Below are 17,750 nucleotides of genomic sequence, written 5' to 3'. Positions count from 1 at the left end.
CCTCTCAAAGCACCAAAGAAATCAAAGTGCCTGTTGCCATCTGTGGTAATTCAGCTGTTTACAGCCAATATGATCATTCAAAGCCTTATCTGTCAACACCATAATGGCATAGTGATAAAGCAATGGGGATATTAAAGTTCAACAGATTTATTTGAATATGATCTGCATCAGAGCTTGTACTCCAACGGATTCCTAACAACTGGTTTATCAGATGATAAGGTTAGTGACAAACTGGTTATACTTTGTCATCATAAAAAAGTGGATGCCTTTTGTTAATACAGCAATCTGTTTCTTCTCATTCTCAGTAATTTTAGCGATGTGATATATGCTCTCTCTGCCTAACATTTTTCTGAAGAGACATTACTCCACAGGGGAAACTGCAACACTGCAAAAAAGCCCATGGTTGGAAGTTAACTATCCTGAACCTAAATTCCATCTGATGCTTTATGGGAGTCTGATAAAGGGCTGTATTAGTTAATTCCCTAGAAAAATAATTTCATTCAGAAGAAAGAGTGAAAGCAAGTGGGAATAGGATAAGGAAAAGCAGGAAAAAATCTTGCCTACCCTTCCAGCTAGGGGGAATAGTTGCAAATTGCTGCTCCAAAATCACCACCAAAAAAAATCAAGTCTTTTAAAAGATTTTTCCAATCATGAGTATGTAGCTTAGATTACAAAGCACATCTTCATATCTTCAGCTAATATAAATTATCTTATACCCATTCACTTGGAGTGGGGGGGAAGCACATATTTAAAATAATATATAGAGATGGCCTAAAACTTCACTTCATCCAAGACATTTTGTGAGAAAGCTTCAATTTTGCCTAGCAAATCAGTTTTTCAAAAACACAGATCTTTGGTATGTCAAACAACAGCAGCAAAATAACATAAAATTTCCAGGCACATGGTTATATCTTATAATACTTGCTATTTCAATTGAGCATTTCAATTTTAAAAAATGGTCAGTACTACTTGTTGACCTCTTGACTGAATAACTTCTTCAGCTGTAGCTTTTTTCTTTAATTAGCAAAATGCCATGAGTTTTTAAAGCTGCTTGATTTAAATGTCAGTCAGAGGCTCAACTTTTTGCTTATTGTGTTCAAGCCTCTTTACAAACCTCTAACTTTTTCTCTAACTTCTCAATGCATGCACATAGCATTGAATTACCCTTAGGAGTCTACTCACTATCAAAGTGGAATATATCTACCAGTGGGCGAAGACTGAAAGGGAGAGCAATGCTGTGTGACTTGCCTTGTTCCTCTTTATAAACAAGCTATTTTTTCTGACTGTCTCAGATAAGATACAGAAATGTTGCTGCCAGAAGGAGGAGGAGTGCCAGAAATGAGAAATGCGCAGGACCGGGTCTGTGGCACTTGCAGCTCCAGGCACTGGGTGTGGAACTTGTCCTCCGTGTGAAGAAAGGACCTCCACTGAGCTGAAAGGCTGGAAGAAAAAGGACATATGAGGCAGTGGTTTTGCCATGCTGTTCTTGAAAGCAGGTCTCATGGAATGGAAGTATATAACTTCCTTGTGGATTCTAAAATCGGTGCCGGAGAGGACTGCTTCTCTGTTGCACGTTAATGCTTGAGTAGAGTGTTCCTTCATACCAAGCCTCGTCTATACAGAGTTGATATGATTTCACATATGAAAGTCCTGCAACTCCTTTTCCATAATCAACTTCCAAATTGCCATCATTTGGATTTTTTTTTTTCGCTCTCATGCAGCCTTATACTCAGGTTCGCTTTTGCTATTATCTATTATTCATGGTTTTGCATGTAAAAAATCCTATCCTCACATTTTTTTTGATTTTGTAGGCACCTTAGTTGAATGCCAAAGATTGTGAAGCTAGAGGTGGCTGAGCATTCAATGCATCCAGTATCACTATGAACCTTCAGACTTCTAAACAGACATAAATTATATGAGCAGAAATAGAAGAGAGAACAGTCTTGGTATTCTTCAGAGATTTCAGAAATGCTTGAGTGATTTTGGTTTTAATTCAGCCAGCTGAAGATACCTGGCAGAACTGAGGAAGCAATACGGTAGAGAGGGATAAACTTTTGGCAATCATCCTGCTGCTATGATACTAGTTGCTAGAACTGAGCTAAAATCATAGAAAAGTTGTTGATGTTTTCTTCAAAATGTCGTCTTTGTGAAAAATGTCAGTGACCTCATAAATTCAGTTAAAGAAAGGAACAGTAATCTTTTTCTTGAAAAGAAGCTAAAAAATTGCAAAAAAATTTGCCAAGGATATGATTTTCTTTTGGATCTACTCTGTGAATAAGTGAAAAGGTAACACCATAAACGGACCTTGTTCTTTTACTCTTGTTTCTTAGCCTTATTAGGAAAGTCCATGGAATATTTTTAATTATTTTCGTTCTTAAAACATGATATACATTGAAATAGATTGTTTTTTAATCCTTTATACCCCAAAACTGTAACTTGGAATGTTTGTGTGTAGGAAGAACCGCCTAATAAAGATGTACTATCACTTTTAAGTTTTAATCCTCTATTTTTCTTTAATATTGTATTTTGTCATTTAAAGACTGAAAGGGGCTGGGAGAGGGATAGAGGGACAAAAAGAAGGTTTACAAAAGCCCTAGACTTTGAGATCAAAAATAGTGTATTTGCTTTTTGTAAGCCCATAGTTTTTTAAAAAGTTTGCACTATAACCCAGAAAGCCTAGCTCGGCTCATTGGTAGTGGTATTCACTGGCCAATGCACAATTACCTATGCTGTACAGGCCGGTAGAGAGGAACACTGACACAAACTGAAGTAACCAATATTATTAATAATGCATTTTCCGTGTCTTTTTTCTGAGGATCAGCACAGCCACAGCTGTCTGCAAACCTGAGCAAGCTGCGTAGGTGCCAAAAACATGGCAAACTTGGAAAATTTGAGAAAGGATATAGTCATATTTAACACTGCTTCCTGGCTATATATTTTCTGTTGAAGAGCTTTCAAGCTGTCAATGACCTGCTAAAAATAAACAAGCCTACAAGCAATGCAGCAACATCTTTATAGCTGATGATGAGAATGAGTGCCCAAAGGCAAATGAAATCCCTAGACAACTGACACAATAAACTGTTGAACTGGTGGGAGGAGACCTCCTCCCCCAGTTTTGACGCTTGGCTGAAAAGAATCAAATCTATCATTTTTGAGCAAGAAATGACACTTCAAAAAATTATGGGCAAAGCCCCAACCCCTGAAACTAGTAGCTAAAACAAGAACAAAGGTGACATCATTTAAAACAGTGAGGAAAAATGTCCTTTAATTTGGACTTATATTAATGCTGTATGTGGCAGACAGAAGATAAATGAGGATGACACACAAAACAATGCCTTCTTTGACTTAAGCTTCGAGGTGTGAATCAAGGGAGCTCAACTCCATTTTGAAACAGAAAAAGTGACTTTTAACAGGACCAGCTCCTGGAGAAATGGATGCGTGCTGTTCACTTGATGAAATAGTGCCATAACTTTATAATCTGTATATATCTTAAAAAGCTGTCAAAAACTTCTGGGAAAGTCACAGTGTAATTGGTGTGCTAATGAGGTAGGAGATATTTGACTTCTTAGGGATCCAGAGAAGAATAACCCAGCTTTTTCTTCCTATGCCTTTCCCCATGCTACTCCCAGAGGTCAGACTCAACCCTTTGCTCTTTCAGGATCTTCTTAGAATTTTCTCTGTTCAGACCTCCAACCTAAACCTCACTAGGCTCTGCATTCACTGTTATCATTTCCATTTTTAAAATAGTTTAATTTTATAAATCTAACTGATGCCCTTCTTTGGGATCCTCCAGCCTATTTTTATTTTTTTATTTTTGGCTACGAAACTGTAAATTGAGGGAGAACAAAAAAACAGAGAAGTAATACCAAACATAGCAAGTCTCCTGATCTAGGCAGTTCAGTATAGTCTCTCTACATAGGAGGTTACCTCTTGAATAAACCTGGTTAGCGTTCGCCTATCTCAGCAGCTCAGCAGGAGAGGCTTGCTTCCTCCCCTTGTGAGCTCTACATTGCTGGCTTTAAGTTACAGATTGCAGTCCTAGTTAGAATTGCACATTTTAGGATACTTATTCTTGTCCAGTCATGATTCTTTCAATAGCAGTGACCAGAGTGTTTTCAGAAAAAAGATCAGCCTCTGCTCTCATTCAACGAAGCCTGGTGAAACCCCAAAAGTGTAGCTGAGAGCGTAATTTCTGCTGAAGGTTGGTTTACTGTAGATTTGAAGATCAAGCAAAATCTTGACTGCGGAACAAAAATGAAATAAAATTGGCACATTTATGTGAAATAAAACGATAATCCATTTTTGATCTCCAGGCTGGAGCTTCCTCTTCTTATTAGTGTAATTGACTTGACCTCGGTTTGGCCCTATTCATAGGACAGGAAAAGAACAACAGTCAGGGATTGTTCTTCTTTTGTAGGTGAATGAATCACCTAGATCAATGGACCACTTTTAAAACTAGATGAAATGAGAGGACAGTTAAACTTAAGGTATCATCCAATTCATACAATTTTTTTTCCGAAATGAAACCTATATATTTAATTTGTGTAAGATAAAGGCAAATGTACTGACATGCAAAGCTGAGGGGGAAAGCAAAGCAGAACAGCAAGTAGAAATCTAAGAGAAGAAAACTGTGCTTCTGTAAAAGGTAAAGAATTAATGAAGCGAAAATAGGTATTGCCAGTTGAAACAGCCTCTAGAAAACGTAATTTTCATACTAGTGGCAAATTCTGGTTTGTGTATGAGTAAGCGATAGATCTGAGGCAAGTTTGGTTGCTAAGATCTTAGTGGAGTGACAAAGCTCTTAATAAAATCATTGAAAAGACCAGCAACGTTGCTCCAGTTAGTGTTTGAGTGATTTGAGGAAGATTAGAGAAAAACTGTTTTGGTAACCTTTCTTTTCCAATTTTTATTCAGGCTGAGGTACTCTTCAGACTTTTAACTTAAAAAGACTAGCTATTTTGTAGCTCATGACACTCATTTGTCCTTGCTTATTGTCTTCATTATTAATCATTATTGCTTGTTTCACAAATAAAATGAACCGTATGCTTTACAAATTCTTCAGAAGAAACAATTTTTCCAGTTGAAGGACCAGCTTCAGTTGTCTCAGCTCACCGTGCATAGCTGTAACTCTAGCCAAAGCTATATTTGGCACAGCCAACTCAATTTGCAAGTTCTAATGCGCAAGTACTACACCACTCATTGGTAACGGTGAGAGGGGAAAACAGCTTCCAGAAACTCTCCCCATCCTCTGTTATTCCATCCTGTTCAAACTGGTTCTTTATTCCCAAAAGGTTCACTGGGGATGACTCTTGCTCTTATTCTACTGTTTTCATACAAGGGTAAAATAAAGGACTTTTGTCAGCTGATGGCAAGTTACCCCAGTTTCTACCAGTCAGAACAGCAAAGCAGAATCTGTTGCAGTGACTGCAGTGAGACCGCTTGGAGACTAAGACGTTACTCTGTTGGGTGCACACAATACATTCCTGCGATTCCTGGCCTGGGATTTTGTGATTGTAGAGTTGTTTACTTGAATTTTTCCAAAACATTTCCCGATCTTCCTAGATTTTATGTCCTGGCTAGCCCTACTCAAAGCGTGCTCATGACTACACATTTAGTCTCTGCGTATCTTTGAAACATATTGCACTAAAATATAATGACATCATATATTAACAAATAAATGGCAGCCTTTAACAAAGCATGTGTTAAGCTGCAGCATCGATAGACTGTGGGTTCTGTAAAAGTACATAGTGTTATCAGCACTGCAATTTTATGGTTGCATTTGTTTGGATTTCTAAGTACAATTTGTTTTGTCACTTTAAGCACTGTTAATTGCGTCTCTTCGGTGCTGCCATATGATGGAGTCTCAGAAATTTTAATCATGAAAACAAATAAAATTATTCCTCTTCACTTCCTTCCTCCAGTATCTGGATGTAAAATGTTACACAGAGTTTCATATCTACATGAGATTGTTCCTTTGTGGCAGCTGGGCCGTTCAATTATTTAGTAACATGCTTATAAAACCGTGATTTAATGATAACATATTTTCCTGATTTCCAGGAGGACAGTTGTCTTAGTGATGAGAGATTAAATAACAAACAGGCTGTGCTGTAAATGGACCATCCTCCTTGAATCTCTCAAGCTGCTGCTAAGATATATGTCACATCTTAAAAGAAGATTAAAGGACTGAACAGATATATTGTACCAATACAAAGGGTTTGATTATGTGCTTGGATTTCAGAGATGGTTCCATAATATATCATAAAGGGCATTTTAGTAAGAAAAGCACTTGGCAGTAACCTCAACTGGTTTAAAACCTAAAATATTTGATTTTATCTGTTGGTGGCACTGTAGAAGAAAAAGAGCTCCATTTCTACTTGTTATGCACATCTGGACAGTAAAGCAGAGATATACATTTCAGATCACTGAAAATCGGGCAAAGCAGGAGTTTGAAACGATCCCTCATACCACAAGTCTATAGCATAACCAGATTTTTTCATATTTGTTTGTTAATATGTATTTACTTCACTGGACAATAGAACTGAGAACTCTGTTCCTAGAGCCAGATCTAGTCAACTTCAGTGGTCTGGACATTTGCATACCTGAGGGCAAGGGTATACTTGTATTAAAAGGGTATACTTGACTAAAAGAAAATTGAAAAATAAGTCTTGACTGGCTCTCATACTCCTTTGGCTATTTTCCTTGGATAAATATGTCTCTTGGCAAGTGCAATGTTGATTTTGCCATATTGATTTTGATTACATATTCTCTCTCTCTTTTTTTCTTTCTTTGGGCTGCTGGTGTCAATGTTTCAAGCAGTTATCATTTAATTCTTCCCCTGGTATTTATCAGCTTGGGAAAGACTTAAGATGTTAGCAAATTTATTTCATTTTCTTCAGCATAAACTCCATAATTACAGTAAGTGTTGTGCACAACCTGATCCCTCTGAAGTTCCACTTGCTGCAGATTTTTCAAAGCAGGAGTTTTCTCAACAAATGTGGTAGTGCACAGTTACACAAAATGGGCATCGGGTTTCATATCTTATTTTCACTTTTAGCTCAAAGAATGCTTGGTATGAAATGTAATGGATGACTTCAATAGGAGCTGCAACTGTGAATAAGTTTCTGGATATGACACATTTGGAAACCAAAATATTTACTAAAAAAAGAAGGTAATTAAAAAAAGGAATCCAAGTGACCTGAAAAAATCTGAACCGAGAAGAAGACTACCAGCATGTTTGTATGTTTGTTTCTATTTTGGATGAACCAGTACAACATCTCTATGGGAACGTTTTTGCAAAAGTCCAGTCTTTGGAAGCCCAGGGCAGAAGGGATGTCTTTACTTTTATTTATTTTTTCTTTGCATTGGTAAAGGTCTTCTTGAAAAGGCCCTCGCTGTGTTTAGTGACTGTTACTGCATTATGCCTAAGTTCGCTGTTCTTCCTCTGCAAGCTCAGCAAAACACCACAGTGTCACCTACAGCTCTGCTTCAGTTTTGTTTTACACCCACTCCTTTGCTGCCTTTGTTTACTCTTAACTTCCACTTTTCATGTACTTTTTTTAGCTAAGTACTCATTTTAGCTTAGCTTAATTGTGATACATCCCTCAGAGGCTGTATCTACTGTGTATTTTTTGCTCACGGGTGCAGTTGTATTTATATGAATTCTAGCGTGCTACAAAGTCCTCTGGGTATGGAATCGCTGTTCCAGGTAGATGTAATTGTACAATGCATCACAAGCAATAACTAACACTAAAGAAAAAAGTAAGGTGATTTTAAATTAGTGTTGGAAGTAAGACTAATGTCCAGACTTTATAGCTGATTGAAACAAGGTAATGAGGCTCAACAAGCAAAACACTTTAGCCGTCCTCCTCCCCTCCAGTTTTTGAGATATATGTGAATTTTTACCCAGACATTATGGCTTGCAGGCACTTCTGTTTGAGAACGAGCAAGATGACTACAGAAAATGCTGAAGAAGGTAAATGTATGCCTGCCCTAGTGACATCCAGTGAGAAAGCAAGTTGGCTTTTGTTTCTGGTGCTGGCTTATTTCTGTATGGGTAGGTAGAGACCTACGCATAGCATTTCTGCTTAAAACTCCTCCGGGGAGATGGAAACAAGTGCTGAGCTGGCAGGTATGAAACACCAGGCAGCTGTTGTGATTTATATGATTTATGCAATGCATTTTTGAAAGGCTTTACATTTCAGTCTCTATAGACAATTAGCCTGTCCACTTTTCCTTACTATAGACACTGTGACCTTCATATCTGGAGACCAGTTAAGCCTGGTTACTTTGTCTTTGGAAAGAGAGAGATCAGCGCAAAATGCCTAGAACTTTCTAGCTATTTCTTTATAAAATCCTGAATTCACTGACTGGGCATAAATCTGGGATCTTTTAGCTGGGATTAAAAGTAGAGAGGAGACAACATCCATTTCATGAGTATCAGGCTTTGAAAACCTGCATGAAAACGTATTGCTAACTCATTTGCAACTATTGCTAACTCATTTGCAACTATGGTATTACCCAGCCAGTGCTGCTAGCTACCTCTCTCGCCCATCAGCTGCATAGCTTATGCAACACTTCCTTTTTTTTTCTTTCTTTTTTTCTCTCTTTTTGTCTTTTTTTCTTGTCTTTTTTATTCTAGCTTGGAAAAAACAAAACCAGACAAGCATTACTTAATCTGTTCAGAGCTCACAGTGAACAATTGCTTTGAAGAGGTCCTTACCAAGAAGAGTTTAAAATGTGCTGAGTGTCAGTTCACCACCTGACCACTTGTAGATGAGAAGGACTAGTACCTTATTAGCACAGGTGCATAGATGAAGAATAAGGCTTTATTTATCTTTTGTATGCCAGCTAACAGAACAGTCCATTTCACTATCTGGAATCTTAGCAGGATGGTGTGGTCTCTGAAACTCACTGAAGTGGTTTCTGGTTTTACTGCCTTTCATAGATAATTTAGCTGCTGTTATGACTATATCAGGATTATAATTTTGAAGGGTTATTTGGTTTCCTTTCCTATAGTGTAAATATTCTTCCAGTTGCACCATGACCTTATAAGCACCGTTTTTTAATTGTTTGTGGGTTTTTTTTATCATGAGAGTTCAAAGTTGAGGGAAAACCACACCAGTTACTGGGTTTAGTGACCGCTAGCCGCGATTACCAGTGATAAAAACGTGACCTACCAGAAAGGTCTCTGCCCTGCTTCTCATCCATCAGAGCTCCCTTGCTATACTTTGCTACACAACTAAGTTTAGCTCCGACATGACAGACATATATCCCCAAATACTGTTAAAATACTGAACAGTTACCAACTAAGGACTTTGATACTGATGCACCTTGCATTATTGTGACAAATGCCAAAAATCTTACTGACTTTTCAGAGATCCTGAAAGCAGCAGTCTTTTTCTGCCCATCTGAAATAGCAGGAACAGTTCTTCGTCAACTTATTCAATACTAGCTTTGTCTGAGAAGGCTCAGGGGCCTCAGTAGATGCAGAATTCTTAAACAGCATTCTTGCACATTTTGAACCTGGTGAAGCCCACAGCCCAGCTGCTCTATGTGATAAGGCACAATAAAGCCGAAAAATCAGTTTTGATTGGTGGACGATAAGGGAGTGTGGGTGAATGGGAGCTTGGTTCAATAATTTCCTAAGGTGGAAGGCAATAAAAAAATGGTTCAGGGAAAAACATGCTGGACCAGACCAGCTGTGCTGTCCTTTTGCCCCCACGTGTGTAAGTATGCACTTTTGGCAGGGTAGTCACCTGGAGAGGGAAAAGATAAAGTTCGTTAAGCCCATCACTCAGATCTGAGGTGAATATTTTTTCTCAATCCCAGGTATTTATTGCAAATGTCAGTTTAGGTGGTCCAATAAAGCAGTATTTGGGACTTAATTTCCTTGTCCTACCAGACAGCATTATAGAAAGTTCCATTTTTCTAAAGAAAGCCAGTAGGGTTCACACGTCTAGATCTAAGTTACTTTTAAAAATGGACTTTTGCTTCCTAAGCGACATAAGCACTTGAGGAGTTTCCATATTCTTAGTTCTATGAATCTCATATTAGTGGTTTTTTTTTTTTTAATTTTTTTCTCAGATGAGCCTGCTGAGCCTGCTGTTCAGAACCACTCTTCCAACACCACAGGCGAAATACCTACAGAGCTGATGCAGGACTTCCCAATGGCTCTTGAGGCGTGAGGAGCTGTCTGATGGGATGAAGTCAGATTGTCATAAATAGATGCTGAGTGTTGTAATGATGTGACAGATCAGGTCAAACATTTTTATACTGTCAGTTTGAATGATATTGCATACCCGAAGGCTTCCGACTGGCTGAGTTTAATCACTAGGGTAATTTTCCATGCGTATGTTTCTTCGTAACTTCGCATTGGAAATTCTACAACATTGAGCATGGACTGTTATTGATTCAATTTATGAAAGAAACTTAAGAGCTGAGCTGTTTATCAGAGACATAAGGTATAAGTTTGACTTCACATTTATGCCATGCGCTGAAATCACTGAGTCCTGGGAATGAAACAAATTCAGTGGGATTTACGGACCCAGCTTGTGGCTGGCACCCACATGGAATATACAAGGAGAGGCCTGCTTATCTATTCATCACTTTGCTGAATTTCTGCTATAGCAAGGAGGATTGTGAAAGTTGCCTTTCTATGAGGATATGGGATACACCGTGGCTGCACTACTGCACTAGTCGTCTCATGTTAGGGAGTATGAAGGAGGGTAATAGGAGCACAGCAACCCTGAAAATATAGGCAGTTTTTGAACCATGGCAGGATCACTCCTCTTCCAGTGCTCATCGAAAACTACCTTTAAGTGAGTGGGGAGGAAGGGCTTTTCAGATGATGGCTAAATTCTATTCCTTTATTGATCGTAATAGCTGATTAAAAAACGTTCCATTGCTGTATTAACTGTATGTCTCAATACGTTGCCTCAGACATAGATATGATAAGATGACGAGGAGAAAGTACCTCGGCACATGGTATGGAATTACATTAAGAAGTTCAAAAGATCAGTGGGGTCAGAGGATATGGGCTTATTTACCTGCTTTAAAAGCCTGTGAGATGCACAGAAGAGAAATGCTTTGCATTATTGGCGTTCTTATCTATTTTACTGTGAAAAAGAGGCTTGTGAGAACAGATGTGTAAGATCTGACAGCTATATTTGTGCCCTCTCTTTCATTTGCCAGACAAGGTAGGGAATGTTGCAGAATGGCTAACAGTCATCAGAGACTGAGGGCCAAAGTCAAATAATCTGAGATTAGCTGAAATCTCTGTGCTTTGCTATCAGTAAGGACTTGTGGTGTGAACCTTGATCTCAAGACTTACTACCAAATTCTGCCCAGCATCATCCCACAAACTCAGGTGGGTTAGATAGCTATTTATTTTCTGTTTCATGCCTCCAGAAGTTAAGGCAAAATTAAAGCTTATATAATTTTGACGTCTAATGTATAGTCTATGAAATGTGGGTGAATTTCAGGCCATCGTAAACTGCTTTTAACACTTATTCTCATTCTAATTTGCATCAACTGCTCTAAGCAGTGAGACTGCTATTCCCAGGCTAGTATAAGACTGGTGTTCTCAAACTTTGACAGGTCAATTTCTACCTTAATAACACACAGTAGGTTTTTTGTTTGTCCCTTTCTGGCAAAGAGGGGCCTTTAATTCCCAGTGGTAGACACCAGAATTTCTCAGATCACTTGGTTCTGACCACCTAACTTCAATGCAAGAGTAAGCTAAAATAATAGTAAATTACCTTAATGTGGACTTAGCCTGAAAGTCTCTGTGAGTAGGCAGGTAAAATACGCTTGCTCACCATTCCTGTGGCTCTCAAGAAATGTATAGGTTCACTTAGAATATTGGATACTGCTTAACACCAGGTGAATGCTTTCTCTTTTCTAATTGCAGATGATGTTACTATTTATTTATTTTCATTTAAAAGAAGCTAAACACTGTAAAAGATGGTAACCAGCTCAATATATTTAAAAAGCACCATTTCTTCTTAGGCAACATGAGCTGGACATACAGGGCTATCAGCAGACTATATGGCAGTAGGACTGAAGGGCACTAAGAAGAATTTATGGCAGCTGTGACATGCAGCTGTGGCAGAGCTGTCTCCTAGCAATAATAAAAAACAGAAAAAATTATAACCCAGGAAAATCCATATTGTGGAGCAAAGTTCAGTACTAGAAAGGTGAAAATAAATCAAAGTGGGTAAAAGGCACATTAGTATTGAGGGACTTGGACACCTGGAAAAAGGCATGTAGGCAGAAGGAGGGATTGACCTGAAGGCCTTCAGGCTAAGCCTTTCAATGGGGTGTCCAGCAGGGAACGGGGTGCCTGACCTGTTACATCCCCATCTAGCCGGGGTCTGGGCTTCTCTCTTAAAGGAAAAGATGCGCCGGCTGGCAGAGTAGAGGACTTCCCCCACACCAAGGTGAAATCCTTCAGTATCGCTATGAACTGGTCAGTGGCAAATCTGTGTCTTCAGTATAGCAGATCTGCTGATGAGCCTAGGGTTTCTTTTTTCTTTATTCTGCTTCATTTCATTGAATGGATGTTAGAGCCATCTACACTCTGGCTGTTCCTAAAGGTAATATGTAGGATTGCTTGTCCAAAAGAGCAGTTCCATAGCAGTCAAAGAAGGAAAAAAAATGTAATTTGTGATGCACTCTCTGCAGATTCTTTCAGGACTTGCCAGTTTTTATATAGGCTTGGATTTTTTCTGTTTTTCCTAAACTACTGTTTGCCCTACTTCAGGTCATTCAGTCTTTTTTCTTTCTATCTTCTAAATCAACATTTTAAATGCAATTCAGTTCATTAAAAAGAATACAATAATGCTTTCATATCTCTTATGAATCTGGCTTCTTCTCTGAAGATGCCTTTGGGCTTCAGACAGATCTCTTTAAAAGCTGCATAGCATTTTTTTTCTTTTTTTTCCTTATGCCTTTACACTCCAGTGCATCATGAAGTACATTATACAGTGTTTCTTTAACCTGTCAGCTTCCACAGGTGGCAGCTAGAAACATGTGGAGAAGAAAAACAAACAGAACCACATTTTTGAGGATATCCCCCAGATTATGGCCAACTGATCTTTTCCTTCTGCTTTTGTCAGAAAGAAGACAAAGGGAAAGTTAAAGTTACATTCTGGACCAAATTTTAGAAGAACATGCTCTAAAATGCCCCACACAGTTCTTTTATGATGCCTTTACCTCTGTTTTTTTCAGTCACTTCAGGCATCTGTAGAGCATATTATAAGCCCTAGGATCCCTTCATGGGTTGTTCCAGTGTTACCACATTCCAGTATTAATACCAGAAAACTGACAGTGAGCACAGTGATGCATTTGATGCTTTAGAAATAATGAAATGTCACTCCCATTACAGAACAATGTGGCATTTAATGATTTAATGGGACTATGCAAAGTTTATTTGCATTATTATTCCACTGTAATGATTTTACTGGCAGTCAAAGCTGCCAAAATATCACTGAATGTTAATTTAGATGAACTTTAAAGGCAGCCACATAGCGAGTGACCTGAAATCAAAGCTCTTGGTTTTAGCCTTCAAAGGAGGCTACCCTGGAGGGTGTCAGTAGAATCCTCCTTTAACCTCACAGGCTTCAAATCTGAGGAGAGGAAAGGGAGGAAAAGACCCCACACGCTGAGCAGGAGCAGTGTTACTCTCAGAAGCAAAAATTAGAAAGCGGTAATGAGCTGACGCACAGAAGAAACTCCTGGATTTAGATATCATTGACACAGCTAATTAAATATCAGAAAATGTTGCATGAAAATATTCTGGGAAAAAATAAAGATTCCATTTCCCAGTGATGGCAATTTTAGTGGATTTCACTCATTTTCTAGAGTAAGCTCTGCTGAACATTAACAATTCTAACTGTGTTGCTCCTTTGGTTGTTTAAGTGAAGGTTGCCAGAGTGCATTACTACTGAGCTTTATAGCCAGAATTGTTTTTCATATAAGAAATATAAATAAGCTTATTTGTACGTGTATGCTCATTATGGCTGAGGAGCTGAACCTGTGACTTCTAAGGGCCATGTTTGCCTGGCTCTTCAAATGCATATTATTAAAGGAAACAGATTGTGCTGCAGAGAAGTTTAAACCAGGGGATTTTATTTGATTTGCATAGTGCCAGCTCTAGAATTGAATGAGGTTTTTCAAAGGAATAGTTTATTGGATGAAAAATGAGGCTTCAAGAAAACCAAAAGTTTGGCCTAATTTGTGAGAAAGAATTATATTTTTAGGACATGGAAATTTTTTTTCAATTCTTTTATGAACATTTTGAGAGGTAGCAGTATTTCACATTAACATTTAGCTAATGAAATTTTAAAATCTCTTTAAGTTAAAACACACCCTCCTCAAAAACAAGACAGTTAAGTTTAAGGATTATAAGAGGGAAAAATGGGGGGGAAAAGGAGAAGAAAGGAGAATGCTCTCTTTTGAAATCTATTACTTTCATTGAAAGAGAACAAACATACAGTCTGACTCTGCCAATAAGCTGAAAAAATATGCTGCTGTAGTTCTGCTCCATTCCCATTTGGGGTCCCTCGGCTCTATAACACGGATGACATAAAATAGCATTTAAATCATGCACAAGGATGCCAATCAGCATTCAGTAAACCCCAGTGTATCCAACCTTCAACTCTGTGGAATAATTACCTTTTCTCTTCAACGTAATATGTAGACAGAAAAACAAAAACAAATTTACTAACATTTCTTTTTTATTCCTTTAACTTAGAAAACAATTAGTACCATCTTACCTAAACAAACCAGACAAAACAAAACCCACCCAAACAAACCAGCCAAGTAAAACAAGATAGGATTTTATATCTCCCTAGTACCTGGAAACCAAATGTTAGGAACACGAATCTCAAAATGGCATGCCAGCATTATTATATAAACAGGACCAAAATGGGAAGACATTATTGCTGCAGTGAGAATGTGTGTAGAAGTGAAAAATAAACGTACCAGCTGCAGACAGTTGTCCAAGGCTTATCTATTTATTTATTTTATTTAAAGCAAACTCTCAGTACCCCGAGTGGAAGGCTCATTAACCTGACTGCAGGATCTAGGTTAAAATCAGCTGTTATCCAGAGGTAATCTTAGGATTCCAGTTTTGTCAGAGCCTGTGGAAAGCAACCCATGAAACTTTATTCAGCTGCACTGTGCATATTCGTTATGACACGGTCTTTAATTACACGCTTCCACAATGCTTTTCTTAGTAGCCCCCTGGTGGATGAATTGCTTTTGGAGAAGGAAGAAAGGCTTGTCAGTGGTGCCTCTACCTTCCTGGATGCAGTATGGGAGGCTCTTAGGAAGTTCAGCAGGGGACATCAGGAAGAGAAAAGCTGGTTTGGAAACATGGAGCAGAATTTTCTCCTTGCCCCTGCTCATTGGGTTGTGGCAACTGCCTTCAGCCAGGGTCTCCCTAGGTAGCAGTTATTCTTCTCTTCATTTTACAGGTGTCCACCTAAAATACACTTGACTGTGCTTGGGGTTTGAAATATATTACTACGCTGCTGCGGCATTTAACATGTCAGAGGAGATTAAAGAGCTGATCCTTCACCACATGACTCCTATTTTGCGCTGGTGACATTGGTGCAGTCAAGGACCATAATTAAAGTTGTAGTGATGTCATTAGAGATCAGAGCCAGATCCAGTTATTGATGTGTGCATTTTAGCTTGTGCAACATGCATGTGCAGTTGTTAGCCTTTGTACTACAATAGATTAGCCTTGGATTTGGCAATGGAATTATACCACAGATGTGTAAACTGGAGAAACGATTTTGGCTTAGATGAATCTGATCTTACTATGCAGACAGGGTTGCTGGGTATAAAGCTGTCAAGAGACATAGCAAGGAGTCAGATGAATTTCCAGAATCAAGATGGAGGCTAAAGATTCACTTTAACCATTTACAGATTATGACTTTGTAGCAGGAGCCAAGACAGCTAGGCAGTAGCAAGAGATCTGTGCTTCCAAAGAGCGATCCATTTCTACTACTTTAGACACTTCTCTTAAGAGGGGTTTTATAATGCTCTGTAAATGTACTTCATTAGCTCTAGCTATAGTGCAGCCTAGATGACTAGATTACATTAATCACCTACATTTTGATACCCAATTTTAGATTATATGTTTCCTTAGCTCACATATCCTCAGTGTGCTGTAGCGTTCAGGTACCAACAGAGTCTCAAGTGACAATGTCACCTTTAAAAGAATAAGATCCGTTTATTTTCCAAAATAGTTAGAACTTGACTACCTCATAAAAAAAACATAGAGCAAAACTAACAGGAACTGTGGTGAATCCATACACGGTTTTCCACCTTGTGTCTTGTAACCCCTTTTCCACAGGCTGCTTGCAAAGAAACGGTATTGTTTTTCATAGCTGGAAACACTGGAAACAGTATCATTTTGATTTTGAAAAAAAAGCAAAGTCAACAATAAAAGAGAAAAGAAATAGTGAATAAGTTACATGTCTATTTAAGTAGTTTCCATCAACCATTTTTGATAAGTGATTACTTTAAATTGAAAAGGGTGGCACGAGAAATTCAGCAATCACAAAGAAGCCCAGAGTATTTTAAAAAACAAAACCTCTTCATATGCAAAAATATTTCAACATGCCACATAAAATTCACCGCTATTTGTACTTCTAGGATCTCTCACACAATATAGCAACCTATTGAGAACACTTGTTTTTTCTTTAAGTGGTAGAAAACAAAGCAAAACCAAAAAAGCAAGCTGGCTTACTTGTATTCTGACACTCCTACTAAGTAGAAAGCCTTCTCATTCACAGAAAGAAAGAAAACTGGCCCATAAAGCACAGAAATGAAAATCTTCAGTGGCAAAGCTTTACCTCTGGGAAACAAATTTAAAACTAATGAACAAACAAAGCCCCTAGCTACCATTGTATTTGTGTCTCAGCTAACAAAATGCATATCAGAGATGTCCTCAGCTGCTTTGTTTTAGAACACAACAACAGATAAATGAAAAGAGCGTTTATCAGTAAAAACATACTCAGTGTATCTCCACTGTGGTCAATGTAGTTTCTTAAATTTACCAGTAGAAAAACTGGTTCAAAGTTAACATCACTTCTAGCCCAGGTGCAAAAGCTTTTATGAAATATTATGAAACCTTTTAATAAACTGCTGACTTCTGCATTCTTATTATGTTTGATAGTGGTATTAAGCTCTGAAAAATGCTATAATATAACCCATAATTAGAATGTGACATATAAAATGAACTCTAATGGAACTGCTCAAGTATAGTTCCCTGACATCCAGCTTCTAAGAATTTCAAGAGAAAGATCAAGTGCCAAATTTCTTGCTCCTTCTCAAGTAATTGAAAACCACAGAGGGTCATGTTCGCTGAGGGTAAAACTCTTTTTGTGCAGCCAAGCACAAGGTCTGTGTATCACAAAAGTCTCAGGTTCACCACATTCTGAAGACTGAAGTAGGCTAATGTGCCACTGGGGCTTGTGCTGGCCCTTTGCGCAGGAGCAGGCTGCCTGGGTAGGCTCTGACATATTTTCCCAATGTTTTTGCTTCTCTGTAATTTGCCAGGTGTTTTCAGCAGTAAAAACTGAAGCATATCAAAGAATAGAGATTTCTTTTGTACTCTGGCACAAACTGGAAGTTATGACTCTACTTCAATTTTGTACATAAACTGTTAATGCCTATTTGAAATGTACAAAACTGAGTTTAAAAAAGGAAGGACTTATATTTCAGATCATTTCATCAAC

Source organism: Struthio camelus, chromosome 1 (genome assembly GCF_040807025.1).
Source record: "Struthio camelus isolate bStrCam1 chromosome 1, bStrCam1.hap1, whole genome shotgun sequence".
NCBI lineage: Eukaryota > Metazoa > Chordata > Aves > Struthioniformes > Struthionidae > Struthio > Struthio camelus.
This window is presented reverse-complemented; position numbering follows the sequence as displayed.